We start from the raw sequence: 15,618 nt of genomic DNA on the forward strand, positions 1-15,618 counted from the left end.
GTAGAGACGGGGTTTCACCCTGTTAGCCAGGATGGTCTTGATCTCCTGACCTTGTGATCCGCCCGTCTCGGCCTCCCAAAGTGCTGGTTACATTGTTTTTAACAGAGTAGAGTTTTCAATTTAAATAAATTCTAGATAAAACATAATTCCTTTCTACATTTTTATAGGTTAAATTGGCTTCTTACAGTCATTTAACAGTTATTTAGTGTATGTTCTGGACCTATATAAACTGTTTTTTATTTTTTGTTTTTTATTTTTTGAAACGGAGTTTTACTCTTGTTGCCCAGGCTGGAGTGCAATGGTGTGATCTCAACTCACCGAAACCTCCGCCCACCACAACCTCTGCCTCTCGGGGTTCAAGCAATTCTTTTGCCTTAGCCTCCTGAGTAGCTGGAATTACAGACATGCGCCACCACACCCAGATAATTTTGTATTTTTAGTAGAGATGGGGTTTCTCTATGTTGGTCAGGCTGACCTTGAACTCCCGGCATCAGGTGATCCTTCTGACTCAGCCTCCCAAAGTGCTGGGATTACAGGTGTGAGCCACTGCACCCAGCCTATAAATTGTTTTAATTAAGCATGTTGCTATCAAGAATAGTTTTGGTTATTGAAACGGAAATAATCTCTTTTATATACATGAGGGGTTTTTTGACATCTTATTATTCCTGGACTTTATTTTACATTATGTAACTGAACAAAATGAAGTAAAAATTCAGGATCTAATAAGTGGTAACATCTCAATATCCATGGAATTTTCATATTTCTCCAGGTAGAACTGATAAACAGCAAATTCCACAAGAACCATAAATTATTTCACACACACACACACACACACACACACACACACACTCAAATTTAAGAAAAATCATTTTTAAATTTTAGTATTATTGTACTAATCAGATTTTGAAATTATTTACATATTATATGTAAAACATTACTACTTCAACTGATTCTCATTCTTATTACCATTAATTTACATTTTGATCTCAATCCCTAAGTGAAAGCAAAATGAAAAAGAGTGATTTGTATCATCTTGGCAGACCTTTCTATAAATACCATAATCAATAAAAATTTAATATGTGCCAAGTCTATCAAGTTAGTTTGATTTAATTGATTATTTATTAGAAAGAACTTATTTAAAGATGGAAAAATGGTCTGGGCACGGTGGCCCACGCCTGTAATCCCAGAACTTTGGGAGGCCAAGGTGGGCGGATCCCGAGGTCAGGAGTTGGATACCAGACTGACCAATATGGTGAAACCCCGTCTCTGCAAAAAATACAAAAATTATCCAGGCGTGGTGATGCACGCCTGTAATCCCAGCTACCCTGGAGGCTAAGGCAGGAGAATTGCTTGAACCCAGGAGGCTGAGGTTGCAATGAGCCTCGATGGTGCCACAGCACCACAGCACTCCTGGTAAAAAAAAAAAAAAAAAAAAAAAAAAAAAAAGGAAAAATGGGTTTACGTTTTCACCTGTATAACATCATATTACAAATCATAGAGAGAAAAGAGAGACATAGCATAGACATATTTGTTTCTACTGAAAAACACAGAACATATAAACAATCAAAACTATAATTCCAGAAAACAATGTTGAAATAAAAAATCTACATATATGTTAAGCTATCCATTTCTATATATATGAATTTACTAAAATTGACAAATATCTCAATAAAGTTATTGATTATAAACTCAAGAAAGAATCTTATAGAAATGCAAGAAATCATCTCCATTACAATAAAAGCAGTTATTCTATAATTAGAAAGTTCTGCTTGAATTCATGATATCCTATAACAATATTTAATACTATACAATGATGTATGTGGCTGTCTACAATGTCCTCAGGGAGAGAATATTCTAGCAATCTTATAGCTTTTCAAACTTTTATTGAAACATAAAGGCCACAGAAGTTATTTTCAAATGTAAGAATTTTGGGAAGGTGGTTTCCATAAAATTTTCTCAAATGTTTTAAGTAGGAAATTTGACACCAACTTACAAAGGACTAGAAATGTAATAATAACTGTCAAAACACACTAAATCAATTTAACCAAAGGATTAAACTTGAATAGAATTTACCTTCTATAAACTATGAATACAGCGTTAAACTAAAAATGTAACTAATAAAATCAGGTAAAAAAGAGAAAAACATAAGAGATTGTATAATATCAATTTCCCTATATGTCAAAGCAGAAGGTCAAAATATGGTTGGAAAATCGAATCAATTATGTAATATTTTCAAGGGTATCTGAAGTTTTAAATACAACAATGTAAAGAGCCAATGAGAATATATCCTAGCAAAATTAAGTGTTGGCAATAAGGATAATCAGAAGAAAAGGATGACACTAAATTTCATATTGTTTCTCAAATGCAAAGTTCTTAAATAAATTGACCATTTTTAAGGTCACCAATAAAAGAAATAGAGATAAACTAAAATAATGTCCATCATTTAAAAGGAAAATAAAAACATGGACAAAAAACAAATACATTTTAGAAGACTAAAGAAAAGCTATGTATTTCTTAAGTATATTGCCAAATAGAATGAAAGAACTCGAACTAAATATATTCTTTTATATAAATGAGATAATTTTATCTTTCAAAATTCATATATTATTTACAAAAGAAAAGTCAATGATAATGTGGCACAATGAGTCCTAGCTAAAGCATAGCTCTGCAGAAACTTCAATATTAAAATTCTAACTTAAAAAAAAATCTTGGGGGGCGGAGCAAGATGGCCGAATAGGAACAGCTCCAGTCTCCAACTCCCAGCGCGAGCGACACAGAAGACCGGTGATCTCTGCATTTTCAACTGAGGTACTGGGTTCATCTCACTGGGGAGTGCCGGACGATCGGTGCTGGTCAGCTGCTGCAGCCCGACCAGCGAGAGCTGAAGCAGGGCGAGGCATTGACTCACCTGGGAAGCGCAAGGGGGAAGGGAATCCCTTTTCCTAGCCAGGGGAACTGAGACACACAACACCTGGAAAATCGGGTAACTCCCACCCCAATACTGCGCTTTAAGCAAACAGGCACACCAGGAGATCATATCTCACACCTGGCCGGGAGGGTCCCACGCCCACGGAGGCTCCTTCATTGCTAGCACAGCAGTCTGCGATATCGCGGCAAGGCAGCAATGAGGCTGGGGGAGGAGCGCCCGCCATTGCTGAGGCTTAAGTAGGTAAACAAAGCTGCTGGGAAGCTTCAACTGGGTGAAGCTCACAGCAGCTCAAGGAAACCTGCCTGTCTCTGTAGACTCCACCTCTGGGGACAGGGCACAGTAAAAATAACAAAAACAGCAGAAACCTCTGCAGACGCAAACGACTCTGTCTGACAGCTTTGAAGAGAGCAAGCTTTGAAGAGAGCAGTGGATCTCCCAACACGGAGGTTGAGATCTGAGAAGGGACAGACTCCCTGCTCAAGTGGGTCCCTGACCCCTGAGTAGCCTAACTGGGAGACATCCCCCACTAGGGGCAGTCTGACACCCCACACCTCACAGGGTGGAGTACATCCCTGAGAGGAAGCTTCCAAAGCAAGAATCAGACAGGTACACTCGCTGTTCAGAAATATTCTATCTTCTGCAGCCTCTGCTTCTGATACCCAGGCAAACAGGGTCTGGAGTGGACCTCAAGCAATCTCCAACAGACCTACAGCTGAGGGTCCTGACTGTTAGAAGGAAAACTATCAAACAGGAAGGACACCTACACTAAAACCCCATCAGTACATCACCATCATCAAAGACCAGAGGCAGATAAAACCACAAAGATAGGGCAAAAGCAGGGCAGAAAAGCTGGAAATTCAAAAAATAAGAGCGCATCTCCCCTGGCAAAGGAGCGCAGCTCATCGCCAGCAACGGATCAAAGCTGGACGGAGAATGACTTTGACGAGATGAGAGAAGAAGGCTTCAGTCCATCAAATTTCTCAGAGCTAAAGGAGGAATTACGTACCCAGCGCAAAGAAACTAAAAATCTTGAAAAAAAAGTGGAAGAATTGATGGCTAGAGTAACTAATGCAGAGAAGGTCATAAGCGAAATAAAAGAGATGAAAACCATGACACGAGAAATACGTGACAAATGCACAAGCTTCAGTAACCGACTCGATCAACTGGAAGAAAGAGTATCAGCGATTGAGGATCAAATGAATGAAATGAAGCAAGAAGAGAAACCAAAAGAAAAAAGAAGAAAAAGAAATGAACAAAGCCTGCAAGAAGTATGGGATTATGTAAAAAGACCAAATCTACGTCTGATTGGGGTGCCTGAAAGTGAGGGGGAAAATGGAACCAAGTTGGAAAACACTCTTCAGGATATCATCCAGGAGAACTTCCCCAACCTAGTAGGGCAGGCCAACATTCAAATCCAGGAAATACAGAGAACGCCACAAAGATACTCCTCGAGAAGAGCAACTCCAAGACACATAATTGCCAGATTCACCAAAGTTGAAATGAAGGAAAAAATCTTAAGGGCAGCCAGAGAGAAAGGTCGGGTTACCCTCAAAGGGAAGCCCATCAGACTAACAGCAGATCTCTCGGCAGAAACTCTACAAGCCAGAAGAGAGTGGGGGCCAATATTCAACATTCTTAAAGAAAAGAATTTTAAACCCAGAATTTCATATCCAGCCAAACTAAGTTTCATAAGTGAAGGAGAAATAAAATCCTTTACAGATAAGGAAATGCTTAGAGATTTTGTCACCACTAGGCCTGCCTTACAAGAGACCCTGAAGGAAGCCCTAAACATGGAAAGGAACAACCGGTACCAGCCAGTGCAAAAACATGCCAAAATGTAAAGACAATCGAGGCTAGGAAGAAACTGCATCAACTAACGAGCAAAATAACCACTTAATATCATAATGGCAGGATCAAGTTCACACATAACAATATTAACCTTAAATGTAAATGGACTAAATGCTCCAATTAAAAGACACAGACTGGAAAACTGGATAAAGAGTCAAGACCCATCAGTCTGCTGTATTCAGGAGACCCATCTCACACGCAGAGACATACATAGGCTCAAAATAAAGGGATGGAGGAAGATCTACCAAGCAAATGGAGAACAAAAAAAAGCAGGGGTTGCAATACTAGTCTCTGATAAAACAGACTTTAAACCATCAAAGATCAAAAGAGACAAAGAAGGATATTACATAATGGTAAAGGGATCAATTCAACAGGAAGAGCTAACTATCCTAAATATATATGCATCCAATACAGGAGCACCCAGATTCATAAAGCAAGTCCTTAGAGACTTACAAAGAGACTTAGACTACCATACAATAATAATGGGAGACTTCAACACTCCACTGTCAACATTAGACACATCAACGAGACAGAAAGTTAACAAGGATATCCAGGAATTGAACTCATCTCTGCAGCAAGCAGACCTAATAGACATCTATAGAACTCTCCACCCCAAATCAACAGAATATACATTCTTCTCAGCACCACATCATACTTACTCCAAAATTGACCACATAATTGGAAGTAAAGCACTCCTCAGCAAATGTACAAGAACAGAAATTATAACAAACTGTCTCTCAGACCACAGTGCAATCAAACTAGAACTCAGGACTAAGAAACTCAATCAAAACCGCTCAACTACATGGAAACTGAACAACCTGCTCCTGAATGACTACTGGGTACATAACGAAATGAAGGCAGAAATAAAGATGTTCTTTGAAACCAATGATAACAAAGATACAACATACCAGAATCTCTGGGACACATTTAAAGCAGTGTGTAGAGGGAAATTTATAGCACTAAATGCCCACAAGAGAAAGCAGGAAAGATCTAAAAATGACACACTAACATCGCAATTAAAAGAACTAGAGAAGCAAGAGCAAACACATTCGAAAGCTAGCAGAAGGCAAGAAATAACTAAGATCAGAGCAGAACTGAAGGAGATAGAGACACAAAAAACCCTCCAAAAAATCAATGAATCCAGGAGTTGGTTTTTTGAAAAGATCAACAAAATTGACAGACCACTAGCAAGACTAATAAAGAAGAAAAGAGAAGAATCAAATCGATGCAATTAAAAATGATAAAGGGGATATCACCACCGACCCCACAGAAATACAAACTACCATCAGAGAATACTATAAACACCTCTACGCAAATAAACTGGAAAATCTAGAAGAAATGGATAATTTCCTGGACACTTACACTCTTCCAAGACTAAACCAGGAAGAAGTTGAATCCCTGAATAGACCAATAGCAGGCTCTGAAATTGAGGCAATAATTAATAGCGTACCAACCAAAAAAATCCAGGACCAGATGGATTCACAGCTGAATTCTACCAGAGGTACAAGGAGGAGTTGGTACCATTCCTTCTGAAACTATTCCAATCAATAGAAAAAGAGGGAATCCTCCCTAACTCATTTTATGAGGCCAACATCATCCTGATACCAAAGCCTGGCAGAGACACAACAAAAAAAGAGAATTTTAGACCAATATCCCTGATGAACATCGATGCAAAAATCCTCAATAAAATACTGGCAAACTGGATTCAGCAACACATCAAAAAGCTTATCCACCATGATCAAGTGGGCTTCATCCCTGAGATGCAAGGCTGGTTCAACATTCACAAATCAATAAACATAATCCAGCATATAAACAGAACCAAAGACAAGAAACACATGATTATCTCATTAGATGCAGAAAAGGCTTTTGAAAAAATTCAACAGCCCTTCATGCTAAAAACGCTCAATAAATTCGGTATTGATGGAACGTACCTCAAAATAATAAGAGCTATTTATGACAAACCCACAGCCAATATCATACTGAATGGGCAAAAACTGGAAAAATTCCCTTTGAAACCTGGCACAAGACAGGGATGCCCTCTCTCACCACTCCTATTCAACATAGTGTTGGAAGTTCTGGCTAGGGCAATTAGGCAAGAGAAAGAAATCAAGGGTATTCAGTTAGGAAATGAAGAAGTCACATTGTCCCTGTCTGTTTGCAGATGACATGATTGTATATTTAGAAAACCCCATTGTCTCAGCCCCAAATCTCCTTAAGCTGATAAGCAACTTCAGCAAAGTCTCAGGATACAAAATTAATGTGCAAAAATCACAAGCATTCTTATACACCAGTAACAGACAAACAGAGAGCCAAATCAGGAATGAACTTCCATTCACAATTGCTTCAAAGAGAATAAAATGCGTAGGAATCCAACTGACAAGGGATGTAAAGGACCTCTTCAAGGAGAACTACAAACCACTGCTCAGTGAAATCAAAGAGGACACAAACAAATGGAAGAAGAGACCATGCTCATGGATAGGAAGAATCAATATCGTGAAAATGGCCATACTGCCCAAGGTAATTTATAGATTCAATGCCATCCCCATCAAGCTACCAATGAGTTTCTTCACAGAATTGGAAAAAACTGCTTTAAAGTTCATATGGAACCAAAAAAGAGCCCGCATCTCTAAGTCAAAAGAACAAAGCTGGAGGCATCACGCTACCCGACTTCAAACTATACTACAAGGCTACAGTAACCAAAACAGCATGGTACTGGTACCAAAACAGAGATATAGACCAATGGAACAGAACAGAGTCCTCAGAAATAATACCACACATCTACAGCCATCTGATCTTTGACAAACCTGAGAGAAACAAGAAATGGGGAAAGGATTCCCTATTTAATAAATGGTGCTGGGAAAATTGGCTAGCCATAATTAGAAAGCTGAAACTGGATCCTTTCCTAACTCCTTATATGAAAATTAATTCAAGATGGATTAGAGACTTAAATGTTAGACCTAATACCATAAAAATCCTAGAGGAAAACCTAGGTAGTACCATTCAGGACATAGGCATGGGCAAAGACTTCATGTCTAAAACACCAAAAGCAACAGCAGCAAAAGCCAAAATTGACAAATGGGATCTCATTAAACTAAAGAGCTTCTGCACAGCAAAAGAAACTACCATCAGAGTGAACAGGCAACCTACAGAATGGGAGAAAATGTTTGCAATCTACTCATCTGACAAAGGGCTAATATCCAGAACCTACAAAGAACTCAAACAAATTTACAAGAAAAAAACAAACAACCCCATCAAAAAGTGGGCAAAGGATATGAACAGACATTTCTCAAAAGAAGACATTCATACAGCCAACAGACACATGAAAAAATGCTCATCATCACTGGCCATCAGAGAAATGCAAATCAAAACCACAATGAGATACCATCTCACACCAGTTAGAATGGCGATCATTAAAAAGTCAGGAAACAACAGGTGCTGGAGAGGATGTGGAGAAATAGGAACACTTTTACACTGTTGGTGGGATTGTAAACTAGTTCAACCATTATGGAAAACAGTATGGCGATTCCTCAAGGATCTAGAACTAGATGTACCATATGACCCAGCCATCCCATTACTGGGTATATACCCAAAGGATTATAAATTTTGCTGCTATAAAGACACATGCACATGTATGTTTATTGCGGCAGTATTCACAATAGCAAAGACTTGGAATCGACCCAAATGTCCATCAGTGACAGATTGGATTAAGAAAATGTGGCACATATACACCATGGAATACTATGCAGCCATCAAAAAGGATGAGTTTGTGTCCTTTGTAGGGACATGGATGCAGCTGGAAACCATCATTCTTAGCAAACTATCACAAGAACAGAAAACCAAACACCGCATGTTCTCACTCATAGGTGGGAACTGAACAACGAGATCACTTGGACTCGGGAAGGGGAACATCACACACAGGGGCCTATCATGGGGAGGGGGGAGGGGGGAGGGATTGTATTGGGAGTTATACCTGATGTAAATGACGAGTTGATGGGTGCTGACGAGTTGATGGGTGCAGCACACCAACATGGCACAAGTATACATATGTAACAAACCTGCACGTTATGCACATGTACCCTACAACTTAAAGTATAATAATAATAAATAAATTTAAAAAAAAGAAAAAAACAAACAAAAAAAAGAAAAAAATCTTAAGATATTTGAGAATAGCTTCTATGTGCTTTATAATGATGAAGAAAGCATCCCTTCAGCTAGCTGTATAATAATAAATAAAGCACATCTTTAGATAGCTGTGTGAAACAACCTATAAGGTCCTTTAATGCATAGCACACCACCATAAGCCTCAAATTATCTCATTTTTCGGATAAAATATTCAGCCCTCAATCAAAAATGACTAATCTTATTAAGAGACCTGATTGTGTGCTGGCAAATCAGGCAAAATAATAGACAATAGAAATAGACCAACTTTGGATAAAAACAACGAAGACATCAAAAGAACTGTGTTGCCTCGTTATCAGGAAAATAGAAGAGAAAATTGGTAATTTCAGCAGAAAACTGAAAACAGTAAAAAGGAGCAAACAATTCTGGAACTGAAAATGTAATCATAAATATTAAGATATATAATTTATGGATTTAATAGGAGATTAGACCAAACCGAGACTGAAGTATTACATTGGAATAAAAGGAGAAAATATGCCAACATATATAATGCGAGATACATCGATAACTATGGCGATACAAACAGAAATATAAAATGGGAATAAAAGTCACATGGGATGAAGTAAAAATTTCTAACATATGGATATAATTGCAATTCCAGAAGAGAGAAAAAAAATAGGAAGTAAAAGCAATATGTGAAGGGTATGGACATTTTCCAAATCCGGTGAAGACATTAAATCACAGCTAGAAGAAATACAATAAACAACAAGTATAAAACATAATGATATTTTTCAAAGTCCTGGCAATCAAAAGCATTGAGGATAAGAAAAATGCCAATAAAAATAAACAAATTAAAACAAACCCAACAATACCAAGTGAAAAGAGCCTTCACAAGTAAAGCTAAAATATTTTTTCTCAATTAAGCAAATAATTAGAAATTGGAAAACAGTAGCCTCTGCCCCTTAAAAAAATTAACTACCGATGTATCCAGCCAAAGAAAATAGGAAAATAACAGAAAATAAATCCCAAGGAAAGTAGAAAGGAAAATATTGAGGGCAGAAAGTAGTGACACAGAAAACAAATATAAAATAGAATTTATTTAAAAAAAGATTTAATGATTCTTAAAACAATCATTAAAATTGATATGTATATGGCTAGAATTCTCAGCTAAAATGAAAGAAGGAATAAATAGCAAATACAAGATTACCAGAAAAGACTAATTATACATGCTACACATATTATAAACAAAGTTGTACTAATATATTTAATAATTTAAATAAAATTAATATAATCTTGGAAAATATATATACATTGAAATTGATATAGAATCAACAGAAAATGTGAATAACACTGTACTAAATTAAGAAATAGAATATACAATCACAAATGTTCTCTCTTGTCCTCTTCTTTCACGCACAAGCATCAGGCCTATAATGTTTTATTTATTAATACTACCAAACATGAATATGTAAAATAAGCTAAAATCTTGAGGAATTAGTTAAGAAAGTAAAAATGTCAATTTGTTTTATAGAAAAGTGTAGCCTCACTACAAGAAAAACATGTTTTTTTCTTAAAAGAAGAGAAAATTAGAGGGCAATATTTTCTATAAGTTTAGAGTCAAAATTTCCTGACAAGCTATTTTCAAACCAATCACAAAAATATGTAAATAATAATAATAATAAATAACAATATATTTGCATTTGATTTATTCCACAAGTGCTGAATTGCATGATTTTTTAAAAAAGAAAGTAAATTACTATAATAACAGAAATATTAGAAAATAAACACATGATATTTTCAATAAAGGCAGACAAATGATCAAAATTTAATTTTCCTTTACAATAAATGCTTTTGACAAACTAGAAAAAGAGGACTGTTTCATAAACTCTTTAACTAGTACCTGTGTAGCCCTTGAAAACCTATAGCAAACATTTTAATAGTACATATTTGATAGCTTCTGCTCACAAGTTAAGGATAAAGCTATGACCCATTTACTATTTCTATTGAACATTATAATTAGTGCAATACAACAAAAAAGTGTATAAAAATTTATAAGAATCAGAAAGTAAAAGCTTGTTATCAGCTAAATTGTATCCCCTTACCTACCCCCCAATATTTATGTTGAACTTCTAACTCCTGGTACCTCAGAATGTGACCATATTTGGGGACAGGGTCTTCACAGAGCTAATTAAGTTGAATTGAAGTCATTGAGATAGGTCATAATTCAATATACTTTGTGTGGTTACAAGAAAAGGAAATTTGGACACAGGCACATAGAGAAGGAAACATGATGTGAAGATATAGGGAGAACACTTTTTGAACATGAAGATGTCTTCTATAAGCCAATAGGAGAGACCTGGAACAGATCTTTCACCAACAGCCCTCAGAACAAATCAACACTATGACCTTGATCTTGAACTTCTGGTCTCCAGACTTACAGAAATATGAGAAGAAATACTTTGATTGTTTAAGCTACCCAATCTATTATATCTTATTATGAGAACCCTAGAAAACTAATGCATTATGTAATTATTGTATATATTGTACATCGTCATATAAAATATATACATAGGTAAATATCTAAAATATTCCACATGTAGATTATAAAATAAGAGAGCTTAGTTAAAGGGTTAGGTATAAAATTAGAAACAATTAAATTAAAATAAATCATTTACCAAACATAATTTAAAATACAAAAATTGAAACACCCAAGAATAAATGTTAAAACTATCTGTAAAACTTCTATAAAAAAGCATAAAATATAATTTTAAAAACCTTAGCTAAAGGATGATGTCATCATCAGAGGCTAGAAGACCCAGTTATTTTTTTCAACCTCTTTATGCAAAATCATTGATGATTCTTTTTGGAAATTTAAAAACCAATTTCATAATTTATTTGGAAAATTAAAGGGCCAATAACAGCCAAGACACTCTAGAAGAGCACGTTAAGTGGATTTACTTTATCAGAAAAGAAGTGATATTTTAATCAAAGCTACAGTAACTAAAGAGAGTGTGATATTGGCCTAAGAATGTGTAACATATCAAAAAACAGAATAGAGTCCAGATACATCCATCTATAAACATCTGAATGACCACCAAAATGGCACAACAGATTAGTGTAGAAAGGACAGGCTTTATAAAAAATGAGTCACCTTGATATATGTATTTTTTAATGTATCATGAATGTAAATTATCAATCATATATAAAATACAGAAGTCAGCTCTGGGGGGATTGAGGAACTATATGTGACAGACAAAACCACAGAGATTTTAAAAGGTAAAAGAAGAATATCATTATGGTATCTGCTTAGAAAATTCTTAAGTATGTCACCAAAAGAAAAAGAAAAGCTAATAAGGAAGAAAAGAACTGATATTTAGAACTACAGTAAAATAAAGACTTTTATTCATCAAAAGACGCTACAGAGTGAAAAGAAGATATAATGGTTTGTATGTGACTAGTAATATATCGTAAAAATCACTGTCCATATATCGGCAGGAATGTGGGCAGCGTTAGATATGGAAAATATCTAAACAGGTAATTGCCTTTAAAAATATTGTACCTATTTGGCATATAATAGGTTATGAATTACATTTATATAGCAAAATGGTTACCATAGCAATGCAAATTAACATAACCCTCAAGTCACACATAAGAGTTACCCATTTTTTTCTACCTATAGCAAGAGTAGTAATAATTTACCTGTTTAGCAAAAATCCTGAATATATTATTTATAGTTCATGTGTTGTACCTTAGGTCTTTAGATTTTTTTATTCTACAAATTTGCTACTTTGTGTTCTTTGAATGACATGTGTTCATTCCTCTCTCTACCCTCACCCTGGGAATGTTTTATTCTCTGTTTCTTTATATTTGACTTTTTTTTTTTTTTTTTTTTTTTTTAAGATTCCACATATAAGTAACATCATGACTTTTTTAAATGTCTGGATTATTTCACTTAGTACAATGTCCTTGAGGTCCTTCCATGTTTTGGCAACTGGCAGGATCTCCTCCTTTTTTAAGACTGGTCAATATTCCATTGTACATATATACCACATTGCAGAATTTTTTACAGATAGATATTTATAAAATGTCAGATATTTATAATAATTCAGAGATTTATCAAAGCAGTTGATTTCATCTGATTTTACAGATTAGGAAATAAGAGTCAACGTTGTTTAGGAACTCTTCAGAATTATAGAGACAGTAAGTAACAAAGCTTTCACACAAATCTTTTCTAAACTTTAATTGTTACTTGAATGATTTGACAATATTGTTGAAATTCAGATTCTAACTTACTACACCTGGAGTGGCATTCACTATTCCACCTTTTTTTATTATCTTCCAGAAATAAGACTCAGATGAATAAAATCATAGAGGAAGAAGGAGACATTATAACTGATACTGCAGACATTCAAAAGATTTTTAGAGACTACCGTAAACAACTATATTTACAGTTGTTTTCCAATTCCAATGAATTGGAAAAAAATGGATTAATTCCTAGACACATACAACTGACAAAGATGATCCATGAAGAAATATGAAAGCTGAACAGATCAATAACAAGTAACATGATCGAAGCCACAATAAAAAGCCATAATAAAAGTCACAAATTCCAAGATTTGGAAGCAAAGTAAGTGCCTGTCCACTAACAGACTAATGGATAAGTAAAATGTGGTACATATACATAATGAAATACTATTCAGCCATAGCAATGAATGAGATCCTATCATTTGCAAGAACATGGACAAAACTGGAGGTCATTATGGTAAGAGAAATGAACCAGGCACAAAAAGACAAACTGCATGTTCTCACTTATCTGTGGGAGCTATTAACTAAAACACTTGAACTCATTGGGATAGAAAGTAGAGTGATAATTACCAGAGCCTGGAAAAGGTAGTCGGGGTTGAGAGGGTTGGGGGTGGGAAGTGGGTATGGATAATTAGTATAAAATATAATTAGAAATGATCTAGCATTTCATAGGATAATAGGGGAATTATTGTTAATAACTTAACTGTAAGTTTTAAAATAACTGAAGGATTATAATTGGGTTGTTTGTAACGCAAAAGATAAATGCTTGAGGGGATGAGTACCCTATTTATCCTAATGTAGTTATTATGCATTGTATGTTTGCATCAAAATGTCCCATGTACCCTATAAATATATGTACTTACTATGTACTCACAAAAACTAAAAATTAAAATATATATGTGTACATTAGAGTGTACACTGTGATATATTAAAAATCTTTTTGTGAACTACCTTCACTGCAGTGTTGTCACTGTGAACATTGATGTATTTAAATGTTTTGGTTCTTAATAAACAATGCAATCTGCTAAATTATATAATGTGACTGATTTGCATAAGTTTATCATTATCTGTTGAGGACTCAACTTCATTTTCAAATGTTTGAACAAGCTCATATTATAATAAACAAACATTAAAAAATTTAATCTACTGCTAACAGATTTTCTCAAATAAATAAATTTTAGCTATAATCATAGGATATTACGGATATCCTGCCATTTCTATCATCTAAATCTCGGTCTAATTTTGTAAAGCTCATTCCTGAAAAGTAGATGGTTTACTAATTCACACTATCAAGAGTTTTCTTCATTTAGTGGATATCTTATCTATTAATACTACCCTATATGTCTATTATATGGTTACAAAATAATCTATGTACCCTATTTTAATTAGTATAAGCAAATTTTTACTCATTCTTATAAAACCATGCAATCTATTGATTTTATTTTTTTTATGAATAACTAGTAGATGTGACTGATTTTTCAAGTATTCATATATATTTTGGGAAATAACATACCTACAGGAAGAAAATTGAAAGTTGTAATACAATGAATTTAATAATGAAACTAAATATAGTCAGCAGACAATAAAAAATAGAAGGTATTGTTCAAAAGATATATAGAAAATAATTTTGTTAAGAACAGAAATTCAATTTATCAACATCACAGACATAATGATATTTTTATGAGACAATTTAAGCATCTTTTTCAAAGTTTTAACATAACCGTAGTAAAAAAGTTTCCTGCATTCAATACAATTGGAAATGCACATTATTTAAAAGGTATTCAAAACATAGCCAATAATTTAGGTAAGGAAACAGAAGAAATTAAGAGGTCAGCACCAACTTGTGAAACATATTTTAGTCAATAAATGATATTGACACATCTTGATATTAAATGAACTAAATGAATGTAAACCAGAAGGTAACTTTCTGAGACATTATTTTCACAATAGTCACTATGGAAGTAACAAAGTTCCTATAGGTTATGGTTTCATTTTTCATTTTTTCTTTTAAGATGGTGTCTCACTCTGTCACCCAGGCTGGAGTGCAGTGGCGCGATCTCAGGTCACTGCAAGCCCTGCCTCCCCAGTTCACGTCATTCTCCTGCCTCAGCCTCCTGAGTAGCTGGGACTACAGGCGCCCGCCACCATGCCCAACTAATTTTTTGTATTTTTAGTAGAGACCAGGTTTCACTGTGTTAGCCAGGATGGTCTCAATCTCCTGACCACGTGATCCGCCCGCCTCCGCCTCCGCCTCCCAAATTGCTGGGATTACAGGCCTGAACCACCCGGAAGCACCAAAACATATGGGAAATTCAAAGTAGGACTGTAAATAATCACATGACATTGATGTACCTTTGAATATAATCAGCATGAAAGATTGATAAAATGTGATCCTATCAGTTCACATCTAGATTTTA

The 15,618-nt window shown here is 35.2% G+C and overlaps 1 long non-coding RNA gene across 3 annotated transcripts in view; it reads left to right on the forward strand.

The window, feature by feature from the left end:
• Positions 1-15,618, forward strand: part of LOC139361757 (uncharacterized) — a 59,609-nt gene that overhangs the window by 17,969 nt on the left and 26,022 nt on the right. For all 3 annotated transcript variants that reach the window (XR_011619359.1, XR_011619360.1, XR_011619361.1), the window contains exon 3: positions 13,239-13,523. This is a non-coding gene — a long non-coding RNA (uncharacterized lncRNA). The remainder of the gene's footprint in view (positions 1-13,238; positions 13,524-15,618) is intronic.

This window comes from Macaca nemestrina, chromosome 2, assembly GCF_043159975.1.
Source record: "Macaca nemestrina isolate mMacNem1 chromosome 2, mMacNem.hap1, whole genome shotgun sequence".
NCBI lineage: Eukaryota > Metazoa > Chordata > Mammalia > Primates > Cercopithecidae > Macaca > Macaca nemestrina.